The sequence below is a fragment of the Epinephelus lanceolatus genome, chromosome 22 (assembly GCF_041903045.1).
Source record: "Epinephelus lanceolatus isolate andai-2023 chromosome 22, ASM4190304v1, whole genome shotgun sequence".
NCBI lineage: Eukaryota > Metazoa > Chordata > Actinopteri > Perciformes > Serranidae > Epinephelus > Epinephelus lanceolatus.
In genome coordinates this window covers 6,360,194-6,377,738 of record NC_135755.1, presented here as the reverse complement: position 1 = coordinate 6,377,738, position 17,545 = coordinate 6,360,194, and the positions used below count along the sequence as shown (strand labels likewise).

Below are 17,545 nucleotides of genomic sequence, written 5' to 3'. Positions count from 1 at the left end.
AGCTCAAAGTTAACAGCGGTGGAAGAACATTTACTCAAGTGCAGAGATACTTATACTTTAATATTTCTATTTTATGTTACTTTTTTGGCCTACTGAGAATTTGTCTGTCTGCAGCTAATCTCAAACTACTGGACCGATCAGCCTCATAATTTGTGTGCACATTTCTTGTAGTTGTGGTGATTAACAGCCGTTGAAAAACCTGTTTTAGTGACAGTTTCATACCATCACTGACTGCTGACTCCTCGCTCTTCTTAACCGACCAGCAGGGGCGGCGAGTTTTCTGGCAACCGGCTCGCCTAAAACCAACAAGCCAAAACTGGACTATGATTATAACTATAACCTCGCTCAGCTGTCTGAACGGTTCCTGTTTGTCTTACCTACTTTTTAAAATTGATAATTAATTGATAAATATTTGTTTATCGATGACGTCTGGGCTTTTCAAACAAGAGGGAAAACTGCTGTGTGTGTGTGTGTGTGTGTGTGTGCGTGCGCGCGTGTGTGTGTGTGTGCACGTGTGTGTGTGAGGAGGGAAGCCTGACTAGTTATTTTGCCAAGGGCGGAGCTCGTAGAGCTTATCTGGGCTGCACACACACACACACACACACACACACACACACACACACACACACACACAGTCTTTAATGTCAAATTTACTAACTGTGGCGTGTGTGTGTGTGTGTGTGTGTGTGTGCAGGTGGGCGTGTACGAGTGAAAGCGCCTTCCCTTCCACCTGAGTGATCACGCATGCGCAAGGTGCCTAGGTTCCCCATCTCTCTCTCTCTCTCTCTCTTTCTCTGTTTCCCTCCCACAAACACGCGCGCACTCGCACGCGACTGATGTCAGTGTGTCGGTCGGCCGAGTCGCGCGCGCTGCCTGTGGATGCCAGCCGGAGTCACCGGGGACCAGTGGATCTTGTTTTGCCGTAAAATTGGAGGTTTTCAAACGGAGCTTCTGAGCGCGGGAAGCTCGCGGCGCTGGAGCCGTTCACTCCGGTAAGTTCATGTGAAGATGACCCCCCGCACTCTGCTCTGTGTCAGCCCTGTTGACTTCACTGTGACTGTCTGTTCATGTCAGTGCTGAGCGACATCAACTCTGCAGGCTAACAGGCTGCTCAACACGGTGACGCTTCACGCCGACCAGACTGCACTCACATTTTCACATTATTTTAGATTAAGCCCACAACCTGCCTCTACAACGCTCCCACTGTGCTTTATATTGTGAAGTCTAATGTCTGGAATATTTCGGCTGCGTGTGTGAGATACTTTAAGGTGTTAAACCATGTGTATCAGTCCTATTATATCTGTTGAGAGGTTTATTTAATACCTGTGGTTCATCATGGTGAGTTTTTATTGGTGTGGTGACACTTTGAGATAATTTTATCTCTCATGGCACAGCAATAATGTTTCCAGAATATTCCTCCAGTTTGTTTTTGATGCCTTTAACTCAGCGGTGAGTTTATTTATTTGAGCTGTGTGATGTTTTAATGTCTTGGTTTAAATATTGATTCAGCAGACGTGTGTGGAGCTGTTGTGTTGTGCATGGTGTTGACACTGTTTGCTGCGGTGTGTATTAATGTCCTGTGATATTCCTGTATTATTATTATTATTATTATTATTATATAGTGCTCAGGGACCTACAGTGTGTCTGTGCTGCTCTGAGTCAAGCTTGTCTTTATTTTAAATATGTCAGTACTGGTTTGCGATTTCTCTTTAATGTCTTTTTCCTGACATTCTTTATTTAACCCTTTGAAACCTGAGCAAGGTTTCTTAAAAACATGGGACCCAAAACATAAGCAAGAAATAATTAAAGAGAAAATTAAAAACAAGATAATTAGTAAGAAAAAGAAATAAAGTTAAAAACAAACGACCTGGAAGGAGTGCCTGAAAATTATAATAATTCTTGAAACATAGTTTAAAATACAGTTATAATAATTATTATGAATATAGTTTTCCCACCTTTTTTCCGTTATTTAAAACCAGAATCTAAATATGTCTTTTTTTTTTTGCTATTTGTAGGACATTTCTTTCCAAGTTGCTAAATGGCCGAGAAATCACACCAATTAGCTCAGAGGTTTAAATACCTGCGAAATATTGCTGTAATTATCTGCAGTATTTGTGTCTCTCTTGATATTGATGATGTTTCTGTAATATCAGTCTGCTGATGAAGCTCATCCCTGGTGCTGTAGGAGCTTTATATTCTGTGGTGTGTTATTTGTGATTAGAGCTGCATGATATGCAAAAAAGGGAAAGAAAAGTATCACCAGATGACGTCATATATGCAACATGAGTCACTGTTGTATTGGAGATGGTCATTTTTGCTTTCCATTCTCTTTTTATTGGTTTATAAAAGCAACATGAATTTATGCAAACAAAATTGGGGCTAAGGTTGGAGACGTAAGCTGCGTCTTGATTCAGGTGCTGCAGCCTTCGAAGGCTGCATTTGGCTGCAGCGGCGCCACCAAGGCCGTCCCATTTCCTTCAAATGCAGCCTTCTTTACCAGAATTTGGAGGATACAACTAATGAATCCTGCGCGGCCCAGCCTATCCCAAGATGCATTGCACAGCGGTGACCATTATCTATTAAGTTGTTAGCTAACAGTTGTTAACAAGCTAACGGTTAACTTTTGTTAACATTACACTCTTAGCTAAATTCACACAGCTTAAAGGGATAGTGCACCCAAAAATGAAAATTCAGCCATTATTTACTTACCCATATGCCGAGGGAGGCTCAGGTGAAGCTTTAGAGTCCTCACAACACTTGTGGAGATCCAATGGGAGAGGAGGTAGCAACACAACTCCACCTAATGGAGGCTGACGGCGTCCCAGATTCAAATGTCCAAAAACACATAATTGAAACCACAAAATATCTCCATACTGCTCGTCCGTAGTGATCCAAGTGTCCTGAAGCCCTGACATAAAAAGTTGTTTGGAAAAACGTCATTTTAGCCTCATTGTAGCCTCATTGTAGCCTGTAGCTCTGACTACCCCCCTACAATGAGGCTAAAAACAGAGTTTAAATGACGTTTTTCCAAACAACTTTTAAGCTTAATCTTAATTTATAAGTTTACCTGAAAACGGGCCATTAGCCTGAAATATATCAGGCAAGCGCAGCCTCATTGAAGTCATTCAGATCCGGTGCTTGGGCAGTGAATTGCGCCGTCAGGAACCAACGAAAAAGGAGTACTTTAATATTGGCACGATACACAGCCAGTTGCTGTTGTGGTTTGATAGCGCCTGGCGGCATCAGGGGGAAAGCAGCGGGACAGGGACGAAAGTTAAAGCAGCGAAAGTCCAACTGGGACAAGCGGTGGTGGATGGGTCCAACAAATCACCTGAGAGAGCGGTGTTCATGTCCGGCAAGATTCTAAAGCCAAACCCTGTTTTTTTTTTCCCTAAATGTAACCACGTGTACCGACGTAGTGCTTTTATTTTGAAAGAGACTGTATGTAAACGTTAAATTTGCTGTGAAAACAGAAGTGTATTTTGAAAGAAGACAATGCATGTAACAGGCTGAACTTGACACAGCGTCCCAGCACGTCAACAACCAACACACCCAGGGTACCTTGCACGTCTCATGTGGACGTGTAAAGTGGAATTATGAATTGTATGAATTTGAATTGTGCAGTACTGCAGTAATGACTTATTTGTAAATCATCTTTGGGTCTAAGTTGTGAAAGTTTTGTGGTTGTTTTTTTGTGTACTTTTCCACTGTGGTGTCACAACAATGCAGTGAATGTAATGTTTATTCTCATTATTGACTAAACTACTAATTCGTCTCTCTATTAACAAATTAATTGTTAATTAATAGTGAAAATTTTCAGTAACAAGTCCCAGAGTCCATGGTGATGATTCCAGATGTGCTGTTTTATCCAACCGACGCTCCAAAACTCACAGACATTCAGTTTCTCATCATGTAAGAGTATGAAAATGTAAAAACATTTACATTGAAAGTGGTGAATATTTACCTTTTTATTTCTTAAAGAGTGACCAAAACAGTGAATTGATCATCAAATGTTATATATGTGAGCTGCTTGCTGTATATGATGACGTGCATACAGACACTACATCATATCTGCAGAGAGAAAAGGTTTCAGTACTCAGCAGGTTTTCAGGCCTCGAGGTGTTTAAACTCACACGGTGAGTCAACATACAGCTCAAACTACCCACAAGAGAAACTTACAGCTAGGTTACAGACTCAGATAATGTGGTCGTAATTTCTTTTGTTTTTTTCCTACTTTTATTTACCTTGTTGGTCACACTTGGATGTTACAACTCTTGAATGACTTTAATCTAATGCTCCCATTTAGGGTGTGTTGCTCAAGAGCACATCAGAACATGTTCTCTACAGACTGTCCTCTCTTGTTAGTAGAGGCTCATTTATTCTTCTTTAAGTACAAAAATAGATCCGTCCATTTCAAATGTAACCATCACTGCCCTCAAACATAGATGGCGTTCAGGGTGGAGGCCATTAAATACATCGCGACACGTGGAGCCCTAAACCCAAGTATGTGTACTTGTTTTTGCCTGTGCTGCGAGACAATAGTCGCGTTTCCATCACAGTTTTGCGCAAAATAAATGCAATATTTCTAAAGTTTCGACAAAGTACAATTGCGACTTGCAGGTGTTTCCATTAAAAGGTGTTTTGCACATGAGCCGTAATTCTCGTAAAATCTCGTCCGGCGAGACTCCACTTTGTTTGCGGAAGTACGATGGACATTCCAAATCTCTTGCGAGCTGGAACAATCATCTTGGTTGCCACTGCTGCTGTTGCAGAAGTCTACAACGGAAGACGAAGAGAGCGAGTGGTAGTTAGCTCAAGAAAATACTCGGTCTCCACCTCCGTCCAAACCATCTTGTTTGAATGAGTGAACCCTGAACCGGTCATGTGACCCCCCCATCGTCATGTCCGGTGACGTATATTTGCGAAAAAAGTGTTTCTATTACACTTTTGCGATATACTTCTATATTGACACGTCTGAAAAACCACCTCATGAGAGCGTAAAAACTTTTTCTCGATATCTGAGTGTTTTTTCGAAATGTAGGTGTTTCCATTACCAGTCTTTTATTGCGATATTTAGATTGTGCGCATTTCTAGGGTTAATGGAAACGCACTTACTGACTCCACCAGGCTCCATTCACATTCACTGACACTCTATCATACACTTCTTGCAGCCTGACCTTTGACCTCTCACGAATCGTGTTCTTCCGGTGAATTTAGCGAATGTGAAATCCACCGAGCTGCTTCTATTGGACTAAAACGTCGGCTTTTGCACCAGACGTTCTGTATTTATAAGTTCAAACCTTGATGAGAAACACGCTTGTGTTTTTGGGTCATTGTAAACTTAATGTTGTGTTCACACCAAACATGATGCAAATTTTCGTGTCCCTAGAATGTTTTGTGTTGACTCGCTTCATATGCGCGTGAAATCACGTGTACATGAGAGCCCAAAAGACACAAATTATCCCGAGAGAGGATGTAGCGGTTTATGCTAACTGGGGTAGTGCTAACTTGCTCGTAAAGTAGCTGGAAACAAGTAACAGACAAATGTTTCCACAACTTACCAGTAGGGTTGGGTCGGTATGAGGAAAAAAAAAAAACGGTCCGGTTTTTGTGAAAAACCGCATCAAGTCGGTAATACCGGATTTTCACCACTTGGAGGCGCAATTGACTCACTCACTTTCCTCCAGGCGAGCTCCTTTTTCTTCCTTTTTTTAAAGAAATAGGACGTGATGTCATAGAGCTCTGGGCAGCCACAGACCGACACGATGAGCGTCTCCTCCGTTTTTCCGACGAATGAACTTCCGCCGGTACGTCCTCGGCGTCATACGTCCCCAGAGGATCTCAGTGCTGATTGGTTATCGAGGTGCGAATCGGTCACTGAAGTTCAGGGGCTGTATTCACAAACATTCTGACAACACTCTCAGAGAACTCCTAAATTAGGCAAAGAAAAACTTCTAGATTGACCACACATATTACGATCTAATCTGTAGCATTTCATTAAAATCATCCTTAGAATTTCATCACTAGGAGCAACTCTTTGTTTGAGGAAGCTTTGTGAGTACAGCCCCAGATTTTTCAACTCTTGCGAAGAAGCACATCATTTGCTTCGCGTCCATAGCGCCGGCCGACGTGAATTCGCGTCTAATTGCATCGCTACATTATATGTAATTCACTCACACATATTGTTTTATTCGCGCCTGAACATTCGTCTTCTCTGGAGTGTTTTTATCATCATTCCAACAGAACTGCGCTCATTTTTTCCACCTTTAAGATGAATTTAAGTGTGTCTTTATAAATGAGGTCTCTGTAGGAAAAGTGAGCAGGGAGGGACTGAGTGAAGAGCATTTTGACACTGACTCAGCATCACAGAAGTTTGTCTGTAAAGGAAATTTCCAGTCGACCAAATCAGACCTTTTTGTTTTATCTGCTGCATTAAACAGTCAGCTATCTGCTACATGGGATCAACAGGTGAAACTGTTGTGATAAGTAACTTCCTGCTGCAGCCTGCGCTTCACTCCCATCCAGCAACATGTCGTCTTGGCACCAGACTTCTTTTTGTTGTGATTATGAGACTGTGAGGTCTCACAAATTCTCTTTCATCCGTCCAGTGTGTGGTTCCTCCAGCAGACAAACAAGTGTGTGTGTGTTTGTGTGTATGTGGTTGTGTCTCCTGCTGCTTCTCCCTCGGGGCCTCCCAGCCGCGGCGCTCCCCTCAGCCGGTTGAGCATTCAGTCCGACCCCCTGACCCGCCTGGAGCTCCGGTGAAGATACAACAGGGTGACATTTTAGATACAGGACGCTGTTCGGGACTGCCTGTCTTCTCTTTTGCTTTCTGTCACCATGGTAACCCCAGGGGCGAGCGATGCTCAGTCAGACTGTAAAACACAGCAGTAAACTTTAATCTCTCACTTCCTCTGTTGAATAAAAGGAGCCATCAGTCACTCAGAGAGATTTAAAGGGGATTTTTTTTTTTACTTTTTAACACTTTCTTGGCACGTCGGAGCCCAAAAACCTGAGCCAAATCTGATGTGTTTTTCATGCTAATGTTGTTTAAAAAGCAGTTCTGAGCCACAGCAATGTGGGGGGTCCTCGCTTCACCCCGAGTCACCATCTCACACACACACACACACACACACACACACGTTTACTGTTGTTTGTCTGGTAAATAAGACAGAGGCCTTCTCCTCCGCAGAGAGTTTTATTTGGGTTTCCATGGTTACTCTGTATTTGTGCTCGGCCTGTGATTCTGGATAGTTTCTGGAAATAGTTTGTTCGTAGTTTCTCAGATAGTTACTGGGAAGGTTCTTGGGTATGTTAAGTGGTAATTCGAGGTTAGATTCTTTGATGGTTTGCTGGATATTCATTGGTAATTCCAGGGTGGAGTCTTGGCTAATTTTTGTTCATTTATTTTGGATATTATATTTTTGGGGTAGATTGTTTGATGGTTTCATGGAGGTTCATTTGGTAGGTTCTTTGATGGTTTCTTAGATAACTGTCTTTGACTTCTAGGTATCTTTTTGGATGGTTCCTTGAATTGATTGATTTATTGGGTAAAGTCTTGGATGGTGTCTAATAGATATTCATTTGGTAGATTCGTGGATGGTTTCTTGGATATTCATCAGTTATTTATGGGTAGATTCTTGAAAGATTTCTTGGCTAGTTTTTGGGTAAAGTCTTGGATTGTTTTTTGGATATTTGTCGATAATTTTATGGTAGATTCTTGGATGGTTTCCTGGATATTTTTTTTGGTAATGTCTGGATAGCTTTTTGGATGATATCTTGGTTATTTATTTGTTATATATGAGTCTTGGATAGTTTCTTGGATATTCATCAGTGTTTTATGGGAAGATTCTTGAAAGATTTCTTGGCTAGTTTTTGGGTAAAGCCTTGGATTGTTTTTTTTTTTTTTGGATATATGTCAATAATTTCTAGGTATCTTCTTGGATGGTTCCTTGAATATTTATTGGGTAAAGTTTTGTGTTGTTTTTTGGGATATTTATCGGTAGAGTCTTGGATATTCCTTTGTTATATTCTTGGATGGTATCTTAGATATTTTGTTGGTAATTTCTGGGTAGTTCTTGGATGATTTCTTTGATTTTTTTTTTTTTTAATTTTGGTTATATGTGAGACTGCGATGGTTTCTTGGATATTCTTCAGTTATTCATGGGTAGATTTCTTGGCTAGTTTTTGGGTTAAGTCTTGGATGGTGTCCTGGATATTAATTTGATATATTCTTGGATATGTATTGGTTATATGTGAGACTTGGATAGTTTCTTGGATATTCATCAGTTATTTATGGGTAGATTCTTGAAAGATTTCTTGGCTAGTTTTTGAGTAGTCTTGGATTTTTTTTATATTTGTTGATAGATTCTGAGATAATTTCATGGATATTCATTTGATATGTATTTGGTAGATTATTTGATTGTTTTTTAGATATTTATTAGGCAGATTCTTAGGTGATTTCTTTGGCGTATATTGGTAATTTCTGGGTCGATTCTTGCAACACATCTTCATACAACAGCTTATATATCTTACAAAAATGCACATACCATGGTTGTATGCTATCAAATGAATTAGCATATCATGATTGACGTTACGTACTTAACGTAAAGTTATGTAGGTTAGGTTTAGGCAGGTAAAGTTATGTATGGTAGGTTTAGGAAGAGAAACATGGTGACGATGTACCTTAACTCAAACAGTGTGACAACCCCAAGTGGGGTGGGGTTGTTTAGATCTGTATGTGTGCGTATGTGGTGTCTTGCTCGCCCTCTCTCCTTTCTGTTTCAGAGCGCGATTGATCATGGGCCTCCGGTGTGTGCCTTAGTGGGCGGGGCTGCGGCTATGAACACCTGTGGAATCCGCCCAGTCTCTCTCTTGGCTTCCCATTCCCGGCTTGACCCTGCAGCTCACCTGTTATCCCTTTTCATTTTAGTTTGCATCCAACACACACACAGCCATGCACCCGCAGTCACTGCTGACATTCCACATTACAGATATAGATTGTTGTATTTTGTTAGCCTTAGTTTCTGTTGACTACGTTTGTTAAATAAATATCACTTGAAGTTACATTACCTCTTGCGTTTGTTTGTCAGAGAATTGAGCCAGCTCTGACAACGGTTCATATGGTTATGAACATCAGTCTTCTGGGAGAAAGTCCTGTGTTTTGTGACCCCTCCACCACCCCAACCTGCCTCTTAATTAAGTGGGTTATACATGAATTCTGCTTATAGAGGAATAGTGGTGCATTACTCTAGGAAAATGTACAAACAGGGCATGATGGTTTCTTGGATGTATTTTGGTTACTTCTGGGTAGAATCTTGAAATGTTCTTTAATATTTACTGGTTGTTTCTGGGTTGATTCTTCGATTCTTTGATGTTTGTTGCTTATTTCTGGGAAGATTATTGTCATTGTGACCATGTTAGCATACTGGTGTTAGCATTGAGTAAGTACAGGCCCAAAGAGCCTGTGGTTGTAGGCTTTCGTTTCTAGGGATAACTTGTTAGGATTTGGAAAATATTCAATTTGTGCAAAGTTGTATTTGTGGTTTTTAGGTGTTTTTTTTTTTTTTTTTGTTTTTTTTTTAAAGATCTTTCTTCTGGAGACATTCTGGTCACTTCTGGAAAAGTTTCTGTCAGATTTTTAAGCAGTTTCAGGATGATTTTTGATCATGTTTATGATTATTTGTTGGCAGCTTCTGGGATATTTTCCAGTCAGGTAATTCATAAGGTACATTAAGAAAGTTTTTTTTTTTTTTTTGTGGTTTAGTTTCAGAATCATTTTGTCCATGAAATGCTTAGGCAGAGACGGCCTGGATTATTTCTCGGACAGCCTTTCTTGACCTGGAAAATAATTTCTATAGCTAAAACAGGTCCTGGATAACTTATGGATTTATGGATTCAGGAAGGCGTCTGGAGGGTTTCTGAGCTTGTGTGCAGTTTTCAGTCATTTTCTGGAAATCTGTATGCTCTCCTCCTTCAGCCTGACACTCATGTATTCAGTCTGCTGACCTGCTGCTGTAATCCTCAAACTGAGGCGTTGGGAGATCTGTCACTGCTAGAGAGAGTGTGGGAGCTTATCTGTCAGACTGCTGAGCAACAACCAGCCGGCCTGTAAACCTGAAGAAATCACAAGAGAGAGGAAAAAAATATTTAAAGCAGCTTGCTGTGACTCACAAGCCGCTGTCTGGAGCTGTTTGCTCCCTGATTGTCTAATTTATCCTTCAGAGCTCTAGAAACAGCATCAACACGATGCTGTCAGGGTGTAAACCTTTCCTGCTCTGAAAAGGTGTAAATGATGTTATAGTAATTTTCTCTTTCTGACTGCTGTAGCTGCAACTGATGCTTTTCAACTTGCTGTTTCTAACACTTTCAGTCTGTAAGCGCTTTCCTGCCGAACACGAGTGACTCATTTTGAGTTTATTTTAATGATAAAAAATCAGAACCTGTTCATTATAATGGCTAAACAGACACAGGAGGACATAAGGAATATAGAAAATTTCAATTATAACCAAAGAACTTATTTACATGACTTTTTACAGAGCACAACATTAAAGCAGCAAATCTGGTCATAAACAGCACACGAATCATGGTAAAATATTAAAACTGCATTTTCTTAAAGAATGACCACAAAGAGCACACGTGTTTTGAATAGTCCATCAATAAAATTCCAAAATATGGGAGTTGAATCATTCGCCAAATTTCAGAACAAATTCACGTTTACAAATTAGGAATTTTTCAAAGATTTACAGTTTAAAAAACATGCACTGTAAAATCTGACAAGCTGATCTTACTGAAAAAAAAAATCTAGGAACCAGATTCCCTTGAAAATGTCCGTTAATATAATGATTACGCTTAAGTTACTCTGTAAATTAGGTGGGGAAAAATTGGATATATCGATATCGGCCACATAAGTTGTTATATTTTGCCATAAATCAGTATAATGCTGCTGGCTGCAAACTAGTCCAGCACATTTGTATGTTCTTGAACACAGATATGTTGACTCCACCAAATGCAAAATCCTCTTTGTTATGACAACATATTCTCATAGAACTGTTCGTATGATATCCTACAACTTTGCGCCCCATGAATGACATTACGCTACATCCCTTAACGTACAGTTACGTAATTACCGTAAAGTTACTGTGGTTAGGTTTAGGAAAAGAGACGTGGTGAGGACGTACCTTAAAATGACTCAAAGTTCACATGGATCCGAGCACACGACTCCAGGGGAAGGTCATGGGTGAAAGTCTGTTTATTTGGGACTGCTTCTTTGTTTACTTCCGTCAGTGCATTGGTCATGTGATTGCAGCGTTTAAAAATACGCTGGATATGTACGAACTTGGGTGCATTGCTTTTAGTAGGAAATCATACAAAATATTTGTTGGAACAGCCTGCTCATGATCGCGTTAAGTCAAACTAGCTTGGTTTACTTAAGTTGCCAACACTGAGAAAGAACAGGTCAACTGCTCTTGTCATTTTTAATTTGTAACAACTTCACAAAATTCAGTAATAAGTAAGTAAATTCCAGGTAATGTAAATGTTCGTTGAAGTCTTTAATTTAAAAACCAGTGAGTTTGTATTTGTACTTGTTTTCTCTGTTTTTCCTCAAACTTCCACACAGTAAGTTATAAATGTAACAGTGTCACCTGCAGAAAGTCAAACTGTATCAGCATAAAGTGGTCGGACGTCACAGTGATGGAGTCTCCGTCCACAAACATTCGTGTCAGGCTGGAAACTATCTGAACTCAACCTCAGTGGATTAGCTGTGAGGGTCTGGGCGTCTCATCTGTCCTCTTTCCTTCATCAAACCAGCACTTATTTTGTCCCAGCTCACCACGCTGGATCCAAAACTTTCACATTAGCTTCATATTAAAATGCCAAAGACAATTTTTTTTTTCCGCCGAGTCACCAGAGAAAGTTCAGAAATGAAATGACAGCTGCTGCATTTTGGAAAAAGACATTAACATGACTGACAGCTGCTGTCAGCAGTGAACCGATAGTAGTGGTGGTGGTGGTGGTGTTCCTGCTGCAGGTCATTTATACTACAACTCCAACTTGACCTCAGTGTCTTTAGTCCCAGGCAACTTTTCATTGAGATAATGGATAACGTCTGCGTCCACTCCCTGCACACTTAGTGTTGTGTTTGGAGATGTTCTGTCCTGTAAAACTCCACCAGCAACTCTTTGTTCTCGTTTAATTGAGTTGGAGGTGGTTCACCTGCGTCCGAGACACACCTGTGGACTGCTGAGTCATCTGGAAACTTTTGCTTCGTGAGCTGTGGTGAAAAGGACAAGGCTGCTGTTATTCTATATTTTTGTCATGGTCAACAAATCTGAACAAAAGACCATAATCATCCAAAAAGTAAGAAACATGAATTCAAATTTGTTTATCAGATTTTGTACATAACAAGATTATAAAATACAACATGTTGTTAAAGGTTAAACCAGCAGTTCTCAACCTTTTTGACATTTCAGATGTCGATCAGTTGTTTACAGTTCAACCAGAAGGACAATTGAACTTCTCACCTGGTGACGTTTGAATAACTGTCTGAGGCTGAACAAGGTCCATTTAAAAAAAGAGGCATTTGAGTATCAACTTGATTTCTTTTTCCTCTTTCTTCCTCTCCCATCAATCCTCACACAACCCCTCAGATTTATCTGCCGAGCCTTTGAAGGGAGCCCTGGCCTCACTGCCCGGGCGTCAAAAAGCGCCCTGCGAGGGCACAGTGCAGCCTTTGGCATCTGTATGAGACGCCACAGGCTTTCAACCAGCCCCCTGTAAACCCATCCACATCTTTATTAGACGGAGTGTAAAGAGCGGGAAATCCACTTGGAGCAGGTGGGAGGAGACCCATCAGACCGGTGTTCGTGTCTCTTGTGAAACCAAAAGTCAACATTGAGTAATTTTTTAAGTTGTTAATCACGCCAAACAATTACATCAGTCATTGTAACGTGACGTGACGTGACTAACGACTGACGACTGACGTGACCGTCATTAGCCACTCGTTAGTCAAATGCGTTGTTAGCCTTTAGTCAGTCGATAAGCAGTTGAATCGTTAGTCAATCATGTGAGTGTATCAGTCATTAGTCAGTCGCTAGTTAGTTGTTTATCACGTGAGTGGCTAGTAAGTTGCTAGTCAGTCATTAATCACGAGTCATTAGTCACCCGTTAATCAGTTGTTAGTCAGTAGTCACTTGAGTCGTTATTAAGTCATTAAACAGTCATTAAGTCAGTTGCTAGTCAGTTGTTAATCATGTGAGTCGCTGGTCAGTTGCTACTAGGGCTGCAACTAACGATTATTTTCATTGTCGACTAATCTGTCGATTACTTCTTCGATTAGTCGACTAATCATTTTATCGAAAAATGTGTTAAATGTTGAAAAATGTTGGTCTGTCTCTCCCAAACCCCAAAATTATGTCACGCCACTTCGTACGTCACTTCGTACATCACATCGTACTCACGCCAAAGGGTTTTAGTTGACAGTCATGGGAAAGCTGCCAATATTTAAACGTAAGAAGCTGCAGTAAGAGTATTTTGGGGTACTTTATAGTACTTTTCTATGAAAAATGACCCAAACCGATTAGTCGACTACTAAAATAGTCACCGATTATTTTAATAGTCGATTAGTCATCGATTAGTCGACTAATCGTTGCAGCCCTATTTGCTAGGCGATTGTCAATCAATCAAGCGAGTTGTTAGTCGCTAGTCAGTCAGTAATCACTTTAGTCAGTCATTAATTAGTCATGAGTTAGTTGGGTGAGTTTTTAGTCACTCGCTAGTCAGTTGTTGGTCAATCACATGAGTCATAAGTCAGTCATTAATCACGTGAGTCGTTAGTCCACCATTAATCAGTCATTAGTCAGTAGTCAGTCGCTGATCAGTCATTAATCAGTTGTTAGTCAGTAGTCATGTGAGTTCTTAACTAGTCCCTAGTCAGTTATTTATCACATGAGCGCTAGTCAGTTGTAAGTCAATGACATGAATCATTAGTCAGCCATTAATCACGAGTCATTAGTCAGTCGTTAATCAGTTGTTGGTCAGCATCCACTTGAGTTGTTAGTCAGTCGTTTGTCAGTCACTAGTAAGTTGTTAATCACGCAAGTTGTTAGTTAGTCGTTAATTAGTCGTCAGTCAGTCGTGGGAGTCATTAGTCAGTTGTAAATCAGCCGTTCGTCAGTCAATTGCTAGTCAGTCGTTAGTCACGTGAGTTGCTAGTCAGTCATTAATCAGACGTTTGTCAGTCACTAGTCAGGAAATCTTGAGTCGTTCGTTCAGTCGTTATTCAGTTGTTAGTCAGCATCCACGTGAGTCATTAGTCAGCTGCTAGTCAGTTGTCACTCACTAAAGTGATTTGCCGTTGTTAATCAATTGCTAGTCAGCATTCATGTGATTTTGTTAGTCAGTCCCTAGTCAGTCATTGCTCCATCATGTGAGTCGTAAGTCATTAATCAGTCGTTTGTCAGTCGCTAGTCAGTCATTAATCACCAGTCAATAGTCAGTTGTTAGTCAGCATTCACTCATTCATGTGAGTTGTTAGTCAGTCCCTAGTCAGTTGTAAATCACGAGTGCTCGGTCAGTCAATCAGTCGTTAGTCAACTGGAATCTTATTTTAACTCTTAAGTAGTTTTGTTGCCTAACCCTAATCACCAACCCCCCTCTGTGTCAAGAATCAAAGCAAAGGCAGAAGCCTTGACATCATTCTTCTGTCCATGTGTCAAAATAAGACGCGTAGAGATGAGGTCACTGTTGTGGAGGGACCGACCCCTCATGTTGGGAACCACTGAACCAGCTGCAGCAGTAACATCCTGCTCCACCACTGATGATAATCTCACGCATCATGAAACATCAGTCGCAGAGTCAGTTCTTTAAATTTTACACTTTGCTTTGACAGGTTCTAAAACCTCCAGATAACCTTGTTTCATAACTCATCACTTGTAATAATAACTTGGCACATGGCGTGAGTCATCTTCAGTTCTGTTTGTGTGTGTGTGTGTGTGTGTGTGTGTGTGTGAGGTCATGTTGTTTGTTCAGTGAAAGGTTTGTATTGTGTGTGTGTGTGTGTGTGTGTGTGTGTGTGTGTATGTGTGTGTGTCACAAGAGGAGAGGTCAAATGAATTTGTAGTGTAAATATTTGTCAGTGTATTATTTCTCAAACAGGTTTGCAGTGACTTTTGTGTGTGTGAGTTTTACTCTGCACTTTCACTGGCGGCCACATTGGCTTCCCAGTCCAGCTCCACTGGCTGTTGGTATAGCAACTGGTACCTCCCATTAACCCCAATGACAGAGAGGTTACCTTTCTTCATCATTCTGATGCTCAGTTTGAACTTCAGCAGCTCGTCTTCACCATGTCTGCATGACTAAATGCACTGAGTGCCACGTGATTGGCCGATTAGCTATTTGTGTTAAGGAGCAGTTCTATGTTTGATTAATGTGAAAGTGCTAGAATTTACATTTCACTGTGCAACTCTGTGTGGAAAATGACAAATAAAAGAACCCTGTAATCTCTGACACGTACACAAGATCTGACAAGTTAAAAGGAGGCTTAAGCTTCATTTAGTTAATTAATTAAATGCAAATTTGATCGTGACAGTTAGGTGATTTTTTGTCTTTTTTTTCATCAGTAAGTATGTTTGCATCATCTACTTCCATCCGCATGTTCTTTATATGTGTGGAAAAAAGCTGAAATATGAAAAGCAGCTGAAAGAAAGTTATCATATTTGGCTGAGGTGGAGTTGGTGCATTGATAAAAACAAAATGGATATTATTATTTATGTGGATATTGCTGTGGTTCAGATTCAGCCTTTTCACCAAATCTCTTTTTCAACTTCAACTTTATTTTGTCCCTGGAGGGCAATTAGTTGTACATCAAGTAAAAACACACTTTTTTGCGGTGTGCCTGTCCATTAAAATAAACATTACTTGGTGATCTTATTGAGCTGAATTGACAAGCACGTGTTAATCCTTCAGAAAATATCAGAGTTAATTTTAAAGGTTGGATGAATTTGCTTTAAAGAAAAGACATCACAAAATTAGTAGAATTTACAATGAGGTTTGGTTCATCATGCTTTCTGTTGTAGAGAGAGAATGCAGGAGAGCTGTGTGTGTGTCTGTGTGTGTGTGTGTGTGTGTGTGTGTGTGTGTGTGTTTTAGATGCTAAGGAGTGGAGCTTCCATGTGCTACTGTGGCAACCAGTCAGAGTGCCACTGATCGTCGTGGTAACAGACCAGGTTACAAACAATGGCAGTTTGTTTATTTCGCAGATGACAATATCGGGGTCACTGTGTGTGTGTGTGTGTGTGTGTGTGTGTGTGTGTGTGTGTGTGTCCTCTCTCATCTCTCCACCCTCAAACGCTCAAAAACAAAACCTTTCCCTTTCTTTTTAACAGTTTTCAGGGGGGCCAGTTTAACTCCAGTGACCGTGACATCACTGACATCATCCAATCACGCGTCTCAGAGTGTAAAAATAGACCGGGGCCAAACTGCTGACCCGGTTCACACGGAGGGTTCTTATTGGTTAACGAGGTCGTGGGGTTGATGAGGAGTCAGTGTGTGAACTGATGATTGAACTCAGTTTAACAACTTTGTTTTCACTGCTATCACAGTAACACTAGTACTACTATTACTGCTGCCACTGGCTTTGTTAGCACTGCTGTGACTACTGGTGTTGTTACGACTTCTACTGTGAACACTATTACTACTAGTGCTGCTAGTATTACTGCAACTACTACTGCTGCTGTAACAGTTAGTTTTAATTATAGTTTTAATAGTACCATTACTATTAATACTACTTCTACCACTACTACTACTACTACTACTATCTTTAATAGTTATATGGTTTCATTACTACCACACAACTACATCAGCTACTACTACTACAATTATTTTTAATAGCATTAAGGTTTCAATACTACTACTACAACTACTACTGCAAAAAGTATTTTTAAGGTTTCAACACTACAACTACTACTATTTTTAATAGTTTCAAGGTTTCAATACTACAACTACTACAACAACAACTACTACGACTTAATAGTTTTAAGGTTTCAATAATACTTCTACTACTACAACTACTACCACTACTACTACTACTACAACAACAATCACTATTTTTTTAATAGTTTTAAGGTTTCAATACTACTATTACTACAACAACAACTACTACAACAACAACTACTACTACTTTTTGTTTAATAGTTTTAAGGTTTCAATAATACTACTACTACTACCACTACTACTACTACAACAACAATCACTACTTTTTTTAATAGTTTTAAGGTTTCAATACTACAACAACAACTACTTCAACTACTACTACTACTACTTTTTGTTCAATAGATTTAAGGTTTCAATACTACTACTACTACTACTACTACTATTTTTAATAGTTTCAAGGTTTCAATACAACAACTACTTCAACTACTATTATTACTACTACTTTTTGTTTAATAGTTTTAAGGTTTCAATAATACTACTACTACAACTACTACCACTACTACTACTACTACCACTACAATAACAATCACTACTTTTTTTAATAGTTTTAAGG

The 17,545-nt window shown here is 40.0% G+C and overlaps 1 protein-coding gene across 1 annotated transcript in view; it reads left to right on the top strand.

Annotated features, from left to right (window-relative positions):
* Positions 1 to 749: 749 nt before the first annotated feature.
* LOC117245814 (uncharacterized) overlaps positions 750 to 17,545 on the top strand; it is a 41,635-nt gene continuing 24,839 nt past the window's right edge. The window contains exon 1 of the mRNA XM_033609358.2: positions 750 to 992. The gene's annotated coding sequence lies outside the window, so the exon portion shown is untranslated. The remainder of the gene's footprint in view (positions 993 to 17,545) is intronic.